General features: G+C 38.3%; 1 long non-coding RNA gene and 1 pseudogene across 1 annotated transcript; one reads left to right on the top strand and one right to left on the bottom strand.

Annotated features, from left to right (window-relative positions):
* Positions 1–3,947: 3,947 nt before the first annotated feature.
* Positions 3,948–6,071, top strand: LOC148098350 (uncharacterized). The gene is made up of 5 exons (XR_015716591.1): positions 3,948–4,083; positions 4,206–4,464; positions 4,548–4,608; positions 4,710–4,815; positions 5,928–6,071. It is a non-coding gene; the product is annotated as an uncharacterized LOC148098350 (long non-coding RNA).
* Positions 6,072–15,074: 9,003 nt separating this feature from the next.
* Positions 15,075–16,194, bottom strand: LOC148098351 (uncharacterized; annotated as a pseudogene).
* Positions 16,195–16,954: the final 760 nt, after the last annotated feature.

The raw sequence follows: 16,954 nt of genomic DNA on the forward strand, positions 1-16,954 counted from the left end.
TCTTAAAAACAAAAGTCCACTTACTGCACACAACAGATGCTGGAGAGCCTGAGGAGTCTTGGAGAAAAGCCCCTCCTCCCCCCACACGCACACACACAATTAAAACAAATCATATCCTTTAGCGACGTGTTATCATCCAAAGTGAATGTAATTCTCTTATTATTCAAACGTGGACTTAATTGTCTTTATAATTCAAATTTCAAGTGACAACTTAACTTATCAGCTTACAACAATATTGTGTCACAGTCATGGTGCTTTCACCTAAGAATCTAATAATTTCTGGTAATTACACACAATTTGTACCATTGTGTGACACTCAGACGTCTTTGGTCTGTTTCTAACACAGACCTCTCGTCCTCACGGGGCAGTTAAAGAGCCAGTTGTTGGTCTGGATGGAAATAAAACGTCCTAGTTCCAACATATATTTTTAATCATAAGTAAGAACACAGACAAAAGGGGAAAATGGCAATAGAGACAAAATAAAACAACTTGACTGATTTTGATGTCAAAGGTCACAAAGCTACGAGCCCGACACGAACCCACCGTATTAGCCAGAGGTCCCTTTACTACGGTTCGGAGCCGCGGACCTTCAGTAACAGTAATAAATCACAGCAATAGTACATTCATGTAGTTGTAAACAGCATGATAATATATTAAGTAATCCAAAGTATTCAGAATACGTTACTCTCATTGAGTAACGTAACCGAATACGTTACAGAATACATTTTGGGGCATGTAATCTGTAATCTGTAATGGAATACATTTTAAAAGTAACCTTCCCAACATCGTTATTGTGTCAGCTGGTAGGATGTTGTTCTCACTGTGTGGTGGCGGGATGGCCCCTAGCTTCAGTATGGTTGTAATTTCTTATTTGGTTGTTTTGTGTTGGGTTTTGTTCTTTTGTTGTAAGAAGGGCTACAACCTTACAAGGGTTATCTTTCTTTGTACTGCACATGTGCTACTCTCCAGTCCCTATGTGTATGATTACTGGACCCACAGTCACACTTTCACCTGTAGTGATGCATTAATATCATCTAGCAGACCTTCTGAGGGTACTTCACGTAGCCTTGGTAACCGGTTACGTGGGATCCAGGTTTCAAGTTTGGTCATGATCCTATCTTTCAGGTCAGTTCCTCTCACACTCAACAATCCTTCTTCTGTCGCACTTGGGGCTATGTACCCAATCTCGGGTATTTTTATTCATATATATATATATATATATAGTACAAGGAGCCGTCACACACAGCATTGCCAGACAAGTGTCTGTTTATTTAAAGCTCTTTTGACCAGTTTGCTTGTTACAGGTCTTTCAAAGTTTCACTGGTGCTACTGAAAGTCATGTTTGACTTTGTGCCTCTCTGTAGAGCTCCAGGGCACTGTTGTGTCTGTCTGTGTTTTTGCAAACTGTGCACAATAATATCTTATAATAATATAAGATTTGTTAATATTATTAAAAAAATTATTTAAATTTTATTTAAATTATTTTATCGTATCCCTCTTTAAGTTTTCAGTTGCATCATTGTGATTTTTCAGAGAATACATGCGTTGTTATGGTTGCTATGCAGGTGGTTTAGAGTGGCCCACTGGACCTTTCTGAATTTTGTCTTCATGTCCTAAGAACTACGTGCTACTCCCTTAATTTTCACTCCACAAATTATACATCAAAACCTAGGCATCTTTGCTGGCTTTCAGAAAATGTCACTCTCAGTTTTTGTGGGAGTTACAGAGTTTTGGCAAATCTCCTCAGAGCAACACAAAGTCTGAAAACTCTCCATAGAAACTCAGTGGAGACTTTGCTCGAAATCACTGCTGGAATTCTCTAATGAGACGCATTTTTGACTCGTCGTATCTCTGTAACAAAGCAAAGTTAAAGCATGAGGCTTGTGCCAGGATATCTTCAGACACTTCCTGTTCACAATTCAAGAATTTTTTTATCTTTCCCTCTTTCTTTTCCCCAGTCAAATCTGTCCCGTATTTAGCAAGTGAAAATAAACTAAACTAAACAATAAAAGGTGAATCAAATAGACCATTACGGCAAGGCTAGGATGGTCCATTTGGTAAAGTAAATCCATTGGGCATCTTTCTTCGCCTTTAGACAATAATTCTGATGGCAAAAGAGCCAAACGGGACAGGCAAAAATAAATAAATAAAACATTATCACTTATTACCGTTCTGCCATGAGTTACGTTTGTTCGAGGGTAGGAAATCGGTACTTCTCTCAGATTTCTTAAAATTTCAAACTCTGAAAATTAAGCACTTTTTTCTCTTGTCATATCTTTTTGATGGATTTCCACAGAGTCCTGAAAATTTCCTTAACTGTTCACCAAAGCCTGCTGTATCTTATGGTGAAAGAATGATATCAATGCTCCCTATAGATTTAGAGTTACAAACCGTTGTTTGAGAGCAAGTCAAGGCAGTTTTCGCTTCGCCTCTACTCAGTTATGGTACATTACAAGTCATATATCTTTATTAATTCATATTTTAATTATGAATTATCAACACTTGAAGATTCCCCCAACTCTTCTGAGCAGAAGAGTCTAAGAATGACTGTTCTAGCCCGTACGGTTAGGAAAATATGGCCATTTGTTCCAGGGGAATCTACAAAAGAAGAAATACACTGCAGAAAGCCTGAGCCTCTCTGTGCCTGTGTGTCAGGGCTGGCTTCAGCAGGTGCAGCTGTTTTGGTGGGAAAAAGTCCACAGCCTCTCTGATTGGTGGATTCAAATTGAGCAGCTCCAGGCTGTTTGACTGGCTACACACAGTCAATGCAGTCACTTTTCTTATCCCTCCTAATTCAAGTGCATAAACCGATCTACGTTAGCTCTGGTAATTCTAATGATCTTTAAATAAATCTCTGTTAAATCTCTTTATTTGCTTTTTGGAGAATGAAATTACAAAAACCTCTTCAATCAAATTTGCTTTGGTGGACAGAAAACAACTGTTGTAGACTGTTTGGGGTTAACTTTCATATTGTGGGACTAGTATTTTCAAAAATGAAGTCAGTTCTTCTGACCAGGTTCAGACCAGGATGAACACAAGTATAATATTGAACCTGAAGTATGATCTTCCCACCCACTAGGGAACCGCTCCCAGCTGTGGGTTCACCTCCTCCTGCTGAACTCATAGAGCAGCAAACAACCAGCCCAGGGACAGACTCTAATGTAGCATCATTGTTCACTCCTGACGAACGTGGCCTCTCTAAATATGAGTAACTAAGAAAACATGTCAGTAGACATCCTAGTAGTTAATGACTTAATTATTTGGGATATTATGTAGGCGACCGTGGCTCAGGGGGTTGGGAAGCACATCTGTAACCGGAAGTTTGCCAGTTCGATTCCCGGGCTCTCTGTCCTGGTTGTTGTGTCCTTGGGCAGGACACTTCACCTACCACCTACTGGTGTTGGCCAGAGGGGTCGATGGTCGCTTCTGTCAGTCTGCCCCAGGGCAGCTGTGGCTACAACTGTAGCTGCCTCCACCAGTGTGTGAATGTGAGAGTGAATGAATAGTGGCATTGTAAAGCCCTATATAAATCCATTATTATTATTATTATTGTTATAAAAAATGATAATAATAGTATTATTATTATTGTGCTTTAGGCTCTACTGATAACGCAGCGGTCTCTTCCTCTGGGCTGTTTAAAGGGCCAGTTTATCCAAAGCTGTGTATATACCAGCTGCTGTCAGGCTGTTTGCATTAGTCCACTGTTTTGTAAGCCATTGCTTTACTGCATAAGTTCCCATCTACTGTAAAGAAATGGAGATAAGCAGGCACATAACCCACACTTTATTTACTTATATGATAAGTTTAGTGCAATGTAGTGCAAAATACACAGTGTTTTCTTTTAATTTAATAACATGAAGCTGCATCAAGTTTCTATGGTGACTGTTCAAGAAATCCTGCATTCATAAATAAACATCAGACTGTCAAAAGAGCTCATCTGTGCCAGACCACCGAGCTGAGAGCGTTTTCAGGTCGAGATCCCCCCGTACGCCATCGTTGGAGAGCAGTTAAAGTTTTTCTTCCTGACTGAGATTTGAAAACGTCTAAATGGAATCAAGTCAAGGAATCTATAAACCTATCAGGGTATGTGAAGGTTTTGCTTTTACTGCATTTCAACAATTTGAAGAATTTGTTGTAGTTTTAAAAGTTGACCAACTGAGAATCATTTTAAGTAACAATGACTAAAATTGCTATTTCTTTGACAGACACACCGATTTATGAAACAGCTGTAAAGATCTGCTGGCATCTTCTGGGCTGCAGGACTCAAACCAAAGCTGACAGAAAATATCAGGTAATTTCTGAGGACCTGAGAGTGGTGGTGATTAAATGTCTCCTTTACTTTTAGATTGCGATTATGACGGAGTTTCTCAGACTTCAGCAGGAAGATCTAATTCCACCGAACCTCACTGCTGAAGATCTGAGAGATCTTTTGGTGGAGAAGAGCAGGGAGACACTCAGAGAGCAGTGAGTTACTGTCACACCTGAAAGTCTGTTTGTGATGACGTGTAAATGCTGAGAGAAAACCTCTGCTTTGCTTTCTTTTGAAGGCTGTGGGAGTTTGAATTAGAGGGTTTTGAAGAAGAGGAAGCCAAACCTCTTCTAAGGCTGGTAAGACGAGAAAACCCACAAGACTTTGGAAATTTCTTTTTTTCATTATGTTCACAAAACCTTTAAACACTAGCGCACTGTAAATGTGTTTTCTGTTTCAGGTGTGGGCGGTGAACGTCATCAATAAAATGAGGGACGTTGAATTTCAAGCCAGAATGCTTCTTCAGTTCCCAGAGGCCGTACCTCCTAAATTTCAGAGAGTCACATGTAATAAACAGTTATTAACCCTGCAAGACCCAACCTAGGGCTGTTCGATATAAAAACGTCTATCGTTTCATTTTACGCTATCGTTTGTTTCGTGGTGTCGCAAAAATAAACTGTTTACAGCAATATTTATTCATGTTTTGATGTCACTGTAGTTATTATTAATTTCTTAAAGTTCTCTCTTTCTCTTATATTTAATATAACCACACTACGGACGGACAAGCGCCTGTTTTTATGCGTTGTCGTTAGCAACAACGACGGAAAAACCACGGCGTGTCCGCTTGTTTATTTTCCACGTAAACCTTTCACAATAAAGCTCAAGATCCTGTTGAGACTTTTCAAAATAAACTCAATCCAAACTCAAAGATGCAGATTATTTACGGATGAGAAGTAAAAAAGACACCAGGTGCTAAAAAATAAACCTTAGACTCAAACGTTAGAACAGGCTTTTCCCCGCAGCACGCCGTGTGATAAATACTCACAAAGAAAACGGCGCCGTTACAACTTATGTCTAAAAATGTATCGTTTCATGCATCGGTTAAAACACTCGACTCCAGCTACACGACGCACAGCAGGAAACACTTCACGCAAGTCGAGCTGCCCGAGATTCACAGAATTTACAGAAAATGTTACATTTTTGTGATTTATATCGTTATCGGACGATAGATGTTTTATATCGGGATATGAGAGTTTGGTCATATCGCACAGCCCTAACCCAACCCATCAAAAAATAGCCCAAAAATTCAGATTTTTTGGAACTGAGATCTTTATTAACCCTTTAAACAAAAGCCACAAATTTGTTTTTGCTATGCCATGTTGTGTATGATATACTTTTATTATGTATTTATTACATTTTTGTATCGAATTTGATACATTGGGTGTTTTTGGCAACTTTTTGTTAACAACAATGTCAACGTTAGACAAAAAATAGAGTTTTGTCCATAACCTTTTGAAATTATGGCAAATACTGATCATGTTGATGAGACAGAAGTCACAGAAACTCATGTATCAAGTATGATACAAAGGGCATTACAGGGTTAACAGTCCAGCTACAGTGTTTCAATATTTAAGTGATGCTTTGAATATGTTTAAAAGATAATAATGTTTTTCTACAGAGCACCTAAACTCCTGAGCGTGGTGAAGGATTACATTGAAATCCTAAAAAAGCAGCAGGAACAGCATAACAGCAAACTGCTCACCGCGCAGGAGGTAGTGATCGAGGTAGTTCCCCGTGTTCTCCAGGGCTTCTGGGAGCTTCCTCCTCATCCCCTCCTAAACATGGCCTCCCAGAGTCTAAGCATCCTCTCCACGAGTGTCACCAAGGCCACTTTAGATCTCCAAGAGTCTAACGGTGATGGAAACACAGGCCATCTTCACCCGCTCCATCCAAGACAATATGGTCGACAGCATCCTGACGGAGATCAGGCAGAAATTTCCTCAAGAAATTCTGTCTATCAAAGTTGCAAACTTTGCGCCAGTGTTGCTGAAGACCATTGCTAATGTAGCAATGATCCGGATATGTGAAATCTTTGAGCCCCCTTCAAGTCTTCCTGATGTGAAGAACACAAATGAAGAACGCTCCTCTGACGGTCTTTCAATGGCAAATGTTCCACCAGCTGAAGGATCTTTTTCAGAAAGTCTTCCAGAGCCTGACGTTCCCTATGAGGAACTTCTTTCTGAAAGTTCATCTAGTCTGAAAGCTGAAGACCTTACGAGTGAAGGACCTCCTTCAGAAAGTCTTCCAGAGCCTGACGTTCTCTGTGAGGAACTTCTTGCTGAAAGTTCATCTATTCTGAAGGCTGAAGACCTTACGAGTGAAGAAGCTCTTTCAGAAAGTGTGGCAGTGGCTGACGTTCCCTGTGAGGAACCCTTTGCCGAGTCCGAATCCAGTGTTAAAGGCGAAGATCATAAGATCAAAGGATCTCTTTCGGAAGTTCCTGATGTTCCCTGTGAGGAACCTTTTCCTGAACCTGAATCCAGTATTAAGTGCAAAGACCTTCAGATCAATAAGAAGAAGAAGAAAAAGGGCTTTTTCAAAAGACTGAGAAGTCTGTTCTGCTGCTGTTGCAGCCCAAAAGACACCGACTTACATTGAAACTGAAATTGTCACCGTACTGGGTCTGCGACCCAGTATTGGTGTTCCAGTAACTGTAAATATGTTCCTTGATGATTGTTGTTCATGTTTTTGGGTTTTCTTTGGTTTTCAGTGGGCTGGGTGTTTTTTCCCCTTCGTGTTCTTTACTTAATTCTTGTTCATAATTCCTGATTTGTTTTTCTAGTTCTTGTTTCTTAGTTTCTTGAGTCCAGTTGAGTTTCTATGAGTTTTTGGTTTGTTTTTTGTGACGTTTATCTCTAATGAAAATGTTTTTTCAGCAATAAAAACTGCTGATTTAAGTTTCATTCCACATAAGAGTCCTGTGTTTGGATCCTACAACCTGCCTGTCACAGCACACCATAGCAGAAATCAAATTTTATAAACTCATTCATATTTCTACATGAGTCTCCAGCTATATTAAAGATTTTTTTATTTCAAACATTTGTAAGAATCTCTTATGGTTCTCAAAATACTTCCTAAGTCCAGTAAGTGTAGTCCAGTAACATAATTGATGGTATTATTTTTTAATACACTTTGAACTTATTCTGTTAACATATGAACAACAGTAACTGAAACTGGTATATAAAATGCATTTCCTGTAGAAAATGCAGTGTGAATGCTAATAGCCGAATAGTTTGAGTTGAATTTTTATAATTGTTGAAATCTTTGGTAAAAAACATGTTTAATGGGCTGAAATACAGCGAAACATTCACCTGACAGCCAAAGCGCAGAACTGAAATTCACACAGAAGAACCTGGAAACTAGCTGAACAGAAAACGTACATAAGACAAACTGTCTAATTGCAAAATAAATTTTAGAGCTGTGTTGTTTCACTTTAAATTTTTAAAAGGAAAAAGCTGAAAATTTAAATAGTTAAAAGTTGAACTGTGACTAGTTGGTTTTTGCATTATATGATTTATTTATTACATTTTCTGTGGAGTGAATAAATAAAAGTATATTTACGGTGGCCCCTAGAGACAAAACATGTACAAACTCCGAAGCACGTAAAAACTCCAAAACACGTACAAAACACAACAGAAGTGCTCCAGGATGCTAGGGGGCAGTGTTGAGCTTTTGTTACCTAGTGGCTACACAAGCCAGCAAGTACCAACGACCGGATTTGGTGTGTGGTAGTAACAGGTAAATGAACTTTTTTTTTTAAATTATTTGACTATATATGAATGCTTGTGTATAAATACACAAACAATACACATATGCTTTCATGCTTTCAATTGTGTAATTTAAGTGATCTAGGTAGCTCTGTTTTGGAAGTTCCGTTCATGCTAGAAATGTGTTTTGGAGTTTGTACGTGCTTTGTCTCTAGGGGCCACCGCGTCTCTTGTACGTGTTTTGAGTTTTTATGTGCTTCTGAGCTTTTAAGTGCTTCGGAGTTTGTACGTGTTTGTACGTGTTTTGGAGTTTGTACGTGTTTTTACGTGTTTTGGAGTTTGTACGTGCTTCAGGGTTTGTACGTGATTTGTCTCTAGGGCCCACCGTAAATATACTTTTATTTATTCACTCCACATAAAATGTAATAAATAAATCATATAATACAAAAATCAACTATTCACATTTCAACTTTTAACTATTTAAATTTTCAGCTTTTTCCTTTTAAACAAATTTAAAGTGAAACAACACAAAACACTGCAAACCACAACACAATTAAATATAAATTAAAATATGAAAACAAAAAGAAGATGCATATTCTCTGTCATATGGACCTGCATGAATAAACTTTCTGAATCCTTCATCATCTGTAACTGAAAATAGTTGTGGATGATCACTATACCTTTCTAATGTGACGTTGTTGTCCCTGGCTCTCTCTCTCTCTCCCTCCCGCTCTGTTCCTGTGCTACTGAGTGTAACTACCGCCCCTCCCCCCTCTGCCCAGCGTAAAGCACAAGGCTCGCGTGCTGAGTGAAGCAGAAAAAAAGTGCGAGAGAGAGGCTGAGAGAAAGAAAAAAAAAAAACCCACGTGACGGCTTGCGATAAGGAGCCGGCTCGCGTCGTTAGGCATCCATGAAAATGGAATTTATGACATTTAACGGAGTTAGAAGTGAGCAGGAAGTTAGCTCGCTAGCTTCTATCTAAATACAATATAGCATGTCCTGACTGCGGGGTTTTGGAAACAAAAAACGTACAGCTCTGTTATCACTTCCAACATAAATGAAGACAGAAAACTAAACAGCAGTGACGTTTGTAGGGTTACTGAAGTTTGGCTAGCTGCTATATAATGATGTGCTACGTGACCGCTAGCGACACAGCTATGTTAGCATAATATAAACAAGCTAACTTTTTTTCCTCTCGATAAAAGTTAACGTGAGTGTTCTCGGTGGTCAGGAACAAATGTAGTCGCATGGCAGGATGCTGTAAAAGGACCAAACTTCAGCCAGGAGTACAACTGAGATAATCCATCCACAATACGAGGTTAGTCATTCATATACTGCTGCATGGGCTGGGCTGTAGTTACATCCTAAGGTTTTAAAAACTGAGCTTAAATAAATGATTAGCGGTAATAAAAGCCGAGGGAGGTCAACAGTGATCACTGACTGTTTTAGGAGCTTTTTGAGGTTAAATAGAAGAAAATACAAAACATTAAACATGTTAACAACACAAAAGCCATATTAAACACAGACTACTTTAGGCCCGGAAGTAGGATTCGTCACGTCATCACTTAACGACCGGATAAACATATATAAATAAAACCACTTTTGTGCATAATTTTATATTATTGTTAATAATAAATTAATTAAAGCAACAAAACAACCTGAAGAGCCGGTTCAGAGCTGAAAGAGCCGGTTCTCTAAAAAGAGCCGGACATCCCATCACTACTATCGACCAACTTCTTCTTCGATAGATTTTCTATAAATACTTATAAATACCTTAATAAACTTATTTAAGAAGTTACAAACCATTTGCTACTTGTTAGTAAAGTATCTTGAGTGAACTCATCTAAAGTGGGGACCATATATACCTTACAACCTATTTATAGATGTGAAAGTCTTTAAAATGCAGTGTAACAAAAAACAAATGACAACACACAGGGTAGATCCAGAACACACTGTATTTTTAAGATGCCAGTCACAAAAACATCAGAACAATGCTTACAGATTGGACACACAAATGTTGATACAAAAATAAAAAGTGTCATAAACTATCAGCCAATATTTGAAGTGATACAGAACACGGCTGGATGCAAACTATACGACCTGTAGCTCTTTACATGAAGTGTATCACATGTGTGATCATTAAAGTAAAACCACAGAATTTATAACAGTAAAATAATAATAAAACATATAAAAAACAAAAATCAAGTGTGTCATTTTTTCTTTTTACAAACAACTGGAATATATAACTTGTCTTTTTTAAAAGCTGTTAACAATGGTGGACTCTCACCACGTTTCACCATGTAAAACAACAAAAATCTAATCTTTCTTTGTTTTAAGAGGAACCAACTTCCCTGAAGACTTATGCTTTGAATTTTTCCTTTGTTTCTGGATCTGCACTGATTGCTGCAGCACGCTGTGTAGCAAACAATGAACGTCTGTGTCCCTGCTTGTTTTTTTCTAATGCTTTAAACCTCTCAGATGCAACAATGAATAGCTCAGCTATTGGAGCAGTTGCCACGATCGTGTCCCGGTCCACTCCCAGACGTTTAAAGGCAGCAGACATGGTACCTCCTCTTTTGAACAGCCTCAAAATCTTGTTATACCGGGTGACCACGTGCTTAGGATTCTGGACTGCATAGAACATAATCATTGATGTAATGTTATAGTGTAGTAACGTAACACACCGCATGCAAAATCAAACTGTTGAGTTAATCACTTGGTTTTTGGTCATGTTTCTTTGACTTTTTTGCTTTGCCCCTCTTCCTCTTCTTCCTGTCTTTATCTGATGAAGTTGTGCTCATGGAGGAGTCAGAACTCTCATCAAAAGACCCATCAGAGGATAGTGAAGATATGCTCAATACCTCACTGGAATCCAGGTCAAAACTTGTGGGTTCCTTTGAGAGAGCTGGTAAAACAGTTAAAAAGACAACACAGACAAAATTACTCAACGAAATGCTTATGCAAGTGCTTAAGCAGAGGAAGTATGTGACAAGCTATGTAATGTTTTTAAGAGTGGACTTACATGCTGCTAATTGCTCCTTTAGATAGTCTCTTTCTTTGACGAGCTCATCAATCTTATCCTTTTGCCACGCTAGCCTCATCTTACAACTCTTGTGATTTTCTTCTGTCTGCCAGCTGTGCAACAGTCACACCCAGAGAAAATTAAAAACAAAATGAGACTTGGCTATAAATAAAATTAATAAAACGAATTCAGTAATACTAATAATGTACACTTTGTAGAATTTAAATAACAGTAAAAGCATTACAGTGATTGATAAATAGCCTACAATGGTGACATTACAAACTATATTTAGTTATGTAATTAGAAACTGTCCAATTTGACTATAATTATATATTAATGTATTTCAAACATAGTGCATTAGATTGTACAATGTAGAGCATTTATTGTGAATTTATATAGACAGCAAAGACATGCTGCAAAATAGCTGGAGAAGGACTGACAAACTAAGGCTACGTCCACACGTACCCGGGTATTTTTGAAAACGCAGATTTCTCTATGCGTTTGCACCTTTCGTCCACACGTAAACGGCGTTTTCGGTCACTGAAAACGGAGATTTTTAAAAACTCCGGCCAGGGTGGATATTTTTGAAAACTCAGTTTTTGCATTTACGTGTGGACGAGAAAACGGAGAAAACGCAGCGTCAAAGGTGTGCGCCTTTTTTGACGTCACACTGTGCGCCACGTTATTGTTTCGGTGAAATGAATTTCTACAATACTGTTACTGTTAATTGTACTCTCTGCAGTGTTTAAATGCCTCCACACATACCACTCGGTTCTGCTTCTATGCCCCAGCTTTGTTTACTATTTCCCACTGAGGCTTCTAGACTTCTGATTGGCCAACATTTCTGCACGGTTAGGAATATAGCGCCACCTGTTGCTTTGGCATGTTCCTAGCAGCGTTTTCCTTCATTTCTGCCTTTACGTGTGGACGGGATTATTTTTTAAAACGGAAACGGAAAATCTCAGTTTTCAAAAATACCCGTGTACGTGTGGACGTAGCCTAAATTACAGATAGCACAATTATAAGTTACAGCACAGAATAACACCAAAGGCGATAATCCTCATTTAATTTTTGAGCCAAGCCACAAGAAACGACTAATAAAATAAACTGAACAGTGTTTTTACTGATATTTAAAGCTTAAATGTAACTAAAAGCTAAGCTAAGCTAATCGCCTATTAGCAGCTAGTGAAAAGCTACCTGCTAATAGGCGGTGGGTGTTAGCAATGAAATAAGCTAATACAATGAGGTTAAAAAACAATACTCACCACTGGTAACACGAACATCCATCTTGTCCACGTTATTATTCCCCCTTTTTGCCCGGGTTCGCATGCCGGTAGATCGGTCTGGGGTTTTCGTGTTCATAGAGGAAGCCATTACTCCAGCTTGATTATGAGCTGTGAGAGGGCACAGCATCGCGGTCTCCTACTGGTCATGTAGGAAGCAGCAAAAGCGCGGCGTCCTCTGTTGGCTTAATAACAAACATTGGCAAAAAAAAAAAAGGGAAATCTCACGCAACTGAAAAAACTAATTAACGAGGAGATTTCAAAAAGAGGCCCACTGAATCTTATAAAATATCTTCAGAGGAAAAAGCTACTTAAAAGAAAAATAAAATGCAAAGTCTGCCAGCAAAAAATGGAACAGAAGAAAAGGGCGAACAACAGAGACCAATATGCTTGGTAAGATATCTATTTTAATTTTCATATTATGTTTTTAGACTCAACTCCATACAAAGTGACACATGTACTCTAAAATTCATTAGTATTATTTGCTTTCACACCAAAATTCTCCTTAAAACGGAGCTAACAAGGAACCTCTTTACCATGTTCCATCCCTGCTAACCTGACCTTACCCTCTCATGTTACTGCATGGAGTAGTCTGGACAAGGGGGATAAAAGCAGCATTAACGGGTACTATGCCCCTGTGTGTGGTCTCATCAACAATGACTCGTACATACAAACTGTCATAAAAAAAGAAAAATCAGTAACCTATTTTAAGTAAAGTCGATTAACATAACATGTAATTGTCTGGCAAATTAAAGCAAGTGAGGTCAGATTATCACCTTAAAGACTTTTCATTAACATGACAAATACACAGAGTCCCTTTTATCACTTTTTTCTTATTTGATCAAAAGACACAATGTTAAATTGAAGGATAAAGTTATGACAAAACAAGGAGTGACAAAATTTGTCTGCAAGTGCACATTATTGTGCATATAATTAAACATATTTCATGTTACGATTTTGAAAATAGGATCTGTGGTGGAGCAGCACATGGTGGACACATCAAACAAACCTCTGTCAGACACAAGTCACTTTTCAGCCGTTGTAAAGTCTCAACGCTGGATGCAATTTATCTACAGGCTAGCATAAACACTACACTGTAAAACCTGACAAGTTAACTCAAATGATTTGGGGAAACCGATTGCACCAATTGATTCAAGTTTTATAAGTTAAACAGTTTTGGGTTATTTAAGTACTTTATTAGAGTCCTGAGAACCGAAAGCAAATATGATAATGTAACTCAAATGCATTATGTTTATTTATTCATTGTATTTAGTATGTTTTAACTTAAACCATTAAATTTGTTGTACTAAGATGCTGTATTTATTCAAACTTATTTAAAGTGTTACATGCTCATATTCAAATTAAGTTAAATTAACTTAAATAGTTGTATTTAAACAACTTAATCCAATTGGGGAAACCAATGGCACCAAATGGTTCAAGTACTATTAACACAAAACCAAGCTATTATTCTTTCCATTCAGTTTTTATTAACTTTAACTGCAGAGAAAATACAGAATGAATACAACCATACTTTCAGTCAATTATCAAATAACAAATAATTAGGCATTTTAAAATTGCGCTTTTAGGGAATTTTGAATGTTTTTTGTAGCATTTTGAAAATCGATTAAATGTACAAAACACAAATTTAGTAATGTAGACCTGCTACATAGGTGTACATCATAAAAAACAATAGTCTAGAGGCAATTAGAGCCATAACAATCACAATTTTAAGTAACATTTAATATAACAATGAAATCACATGCACCACAGCAATGCAACTATAGAAAACAGCTGAACTAACAAAACATACTCTCAAAGGTATTTGTGGCTTCTCAACAGTTTTGCCCAGACCTCGAATCAAGTGAACTGGCACTCATCACACAACTAAAAAATAAAGCTTGAAAGTATACTGTACATATTGACTAATTATCAGTTATCTCCCAAAAGATTTCCATGTAACTAAAATATATTCTTAGAAATAAGCTTAAGATTACACACTATGTGAAGATTTTTTTCAATCACAAACAAAACGTCAAATATGGATTGTCTCCTTAGCTTTCCCCACATTGCCTTTTAGGCTACGTCCACACGTACACGGGTATTTTTGAAAACTGAGATTTTCCGTTTTCGTTTTAAAAAATAATCCCGTCCACACGTAAAGGCAGAAATGAAGGAAAACGCTGCTAGGAACATGCCAAAGCAGAAGGTGGCGCTATATTCCTAACCGTGTAGAAATGTTGGCCAATCAGAAGTCTAGAAGCCTCGGTGGGAAAAAGTAAACAAAGCTGGGGCATAGAAGCAGAACCGAGTCGTATGTGTGGAGGGACAGTAACTGTGTGTGTATATGTAAGCATTTAAACACTGCAGAGACAATTAACAGTAACAGTATTGTAGAAATTCATTTCACCGAAACAATAACGTGGCGCACAGTGTGACGTCAAAAAAGGCGCACATCTTTGACGCTGCGTTTTCTGCGTTTGTCTCGTCCACACGTAAATGCAAAAACTGAGTTTTCAAAAATATCCACCCTGGCCGGAGTTTTTAAAAAATCTCAGTTTTCAGTGACCAAAAACGGCGTTTACGTGTGGACGAAAGGCGCAAACGCATAGAAAAATCTGCGTTTTCAAAAATACCCGGGTACGTGTGGACGTAGCCTTAGAAAGCTGATTACCCTGAACAAATAAAACTATTGATGCCATTCACAGATAACTGAAAAAGCAGGAATATACGGACCAGTGAAAAACAAACATCATCTACACAAGCTCATTTTTTAGTGTCTGCAATTTTGGTTTTAGTTACTTTCTCTCATCGTGTAGCTTCAGCAACACTACATGAATGAACTCAAAAAAGCCAGTACACTTCTCAGGATAGCTCAGATGCAGAGCATAGATCAGCCCAAACAAACACACCAGTGCATCAGTCCATGAGTGATGAGTCATAACAACCTGATCTATTACTATGAACACTTGGCGTGGTGAGAAAGGAACTCCTCCAGGCACCTCCTCAGCAACCAGAGCAATTGTGGCTTCATAGAACTCAATTTCATCCTAAGATATAATACAGAGTGCACAATTATTCATCTGTAATATCTCTGTTAAAAGCATAAATACAAATGCTCAGGCACTTTTCTTCAGTTTTTCAAATTCTATATATCGTAACATGTTTTAAGTTGACAGTGAAACTTCATTTTTCATTCATCCAGTCAAATCAAGGATGAAATGAGTTTATAAGTCATTCAACTTCATGTCTTCAACTTTCAACCCAAGTCCAGACTTATTAACTCCTTTCAACCTTTTTTAAATTCAAATGTGCAAATTATTGTAATACCCAAGTATCTCTGAAGAATCCTCCTTGAGGTAGGCCGGCCAGAGCTGCTGTTCTAGTTGCATAGATGTCATTTTTATCCTAAAATAAATAAATAAATACATACATAAACATAACAATGGCAACTGCCAAGCAAGCAGAATAATAATTAGTATTTTTAAATACCTGTTTTCCATATGCCAACAAAAGCTGCTCCATCCTTTCACCGACCCGTCCAGTTTTCTTCTTCTTGTAAAGTCCAATCAGCTGAGGAGCAAAATCATCCAGTGCAGCACAAAACACGTGTGGCAGATTCTGATTCTGAAATTCAAAGTAGAGCTGAGGACAACTCCAAAAATATTATAAGCAAAACACAGCGTACTATATGAGCAGCAAATGTTATATACGTAGCTGTACTTACCTGTGTCTCATGAAAGTGCTGGCCATCTGTCCTACAGGAGGAGAAGTTGGGACAATCTCTTCACGCCGGAGTGCAAAAGTGCACATCATATGCTGATGAATGAGAGGGATGTCTCTTTCTGCTGAGGTCTTCTTGAACTCCTCAACCATCTCAAGTCTTCTGGTTTCCTCCCTTGTTTCTCCAGAAGGATAAGAAGGAAGCAAGTTGACCTCACCTCTCCCAGGTCTTTTAATATTGGCCCTCGGTGAAGCTCCATCTGGGTTTGTTCTGCTGCGCTTTCCAGCATTCACAGCAACATCCATGATGCCAGCTTTAGCCAACTTCTTTCTTTGTTTCCCATTTTATGTCTCAGGCTATTCTTCCACCCTTCCCACCCAGTGTCAGAATTCCTCTCTTTCAGACAGTTTTCTAACTAAAGCTTCTGCAGCCTTGCCAATTTGTGTTGTACTAGGGTGTGCTTGTAGTTTGTAGATTTCTTGCCCCATTGTCTCAAGTATGTTGTGTTTCAGTGTAATTACTTTCCCATCTTTATCAAATGCTGCATTACCCTCTCTTAACACATGTTCCACTTCATAAGAAAATAGCGGAACAATAAAAACCTCTGGGCATCTACTAATACGCTCTGGTGAATCTATGGTATCGGTGCTATCAGTCTGAAGGATTGTGTCATCAGTGCTCGTTGAAATCCGGTCCAGCTCAACTAACCTGACAACTTTAACAGACGCTATAGCTGGCAGGTCTTCTGTTTTAACCAAATTCCACGAGGCATTATCAAAATCTGGGTCATGAAACTGAAGCTGAAAGTCAAAAGTAAAATTTAGCCTAGATTTGATCTCATCTATGAGGGCTCGCACACAGATGGTTTTTCAGCGTTGTCCTTATCAAGGATGACCCTTAGCTTCAACATTC

This window comes from Neolamprologus brichardi, chromosome 16 (assembly GCF_056152115.1).
Source record: "Neolamprologus brichardi isolate AB-2024 chromosome 16, ASM5615211v1, whole genome shotgun sequence".
NCBI lineage: Eukaryota > Metazoa > Chordata > Actinopteri > Cichliformes > Cichlidae > Neolamprologus > Neolamprologus brichardi.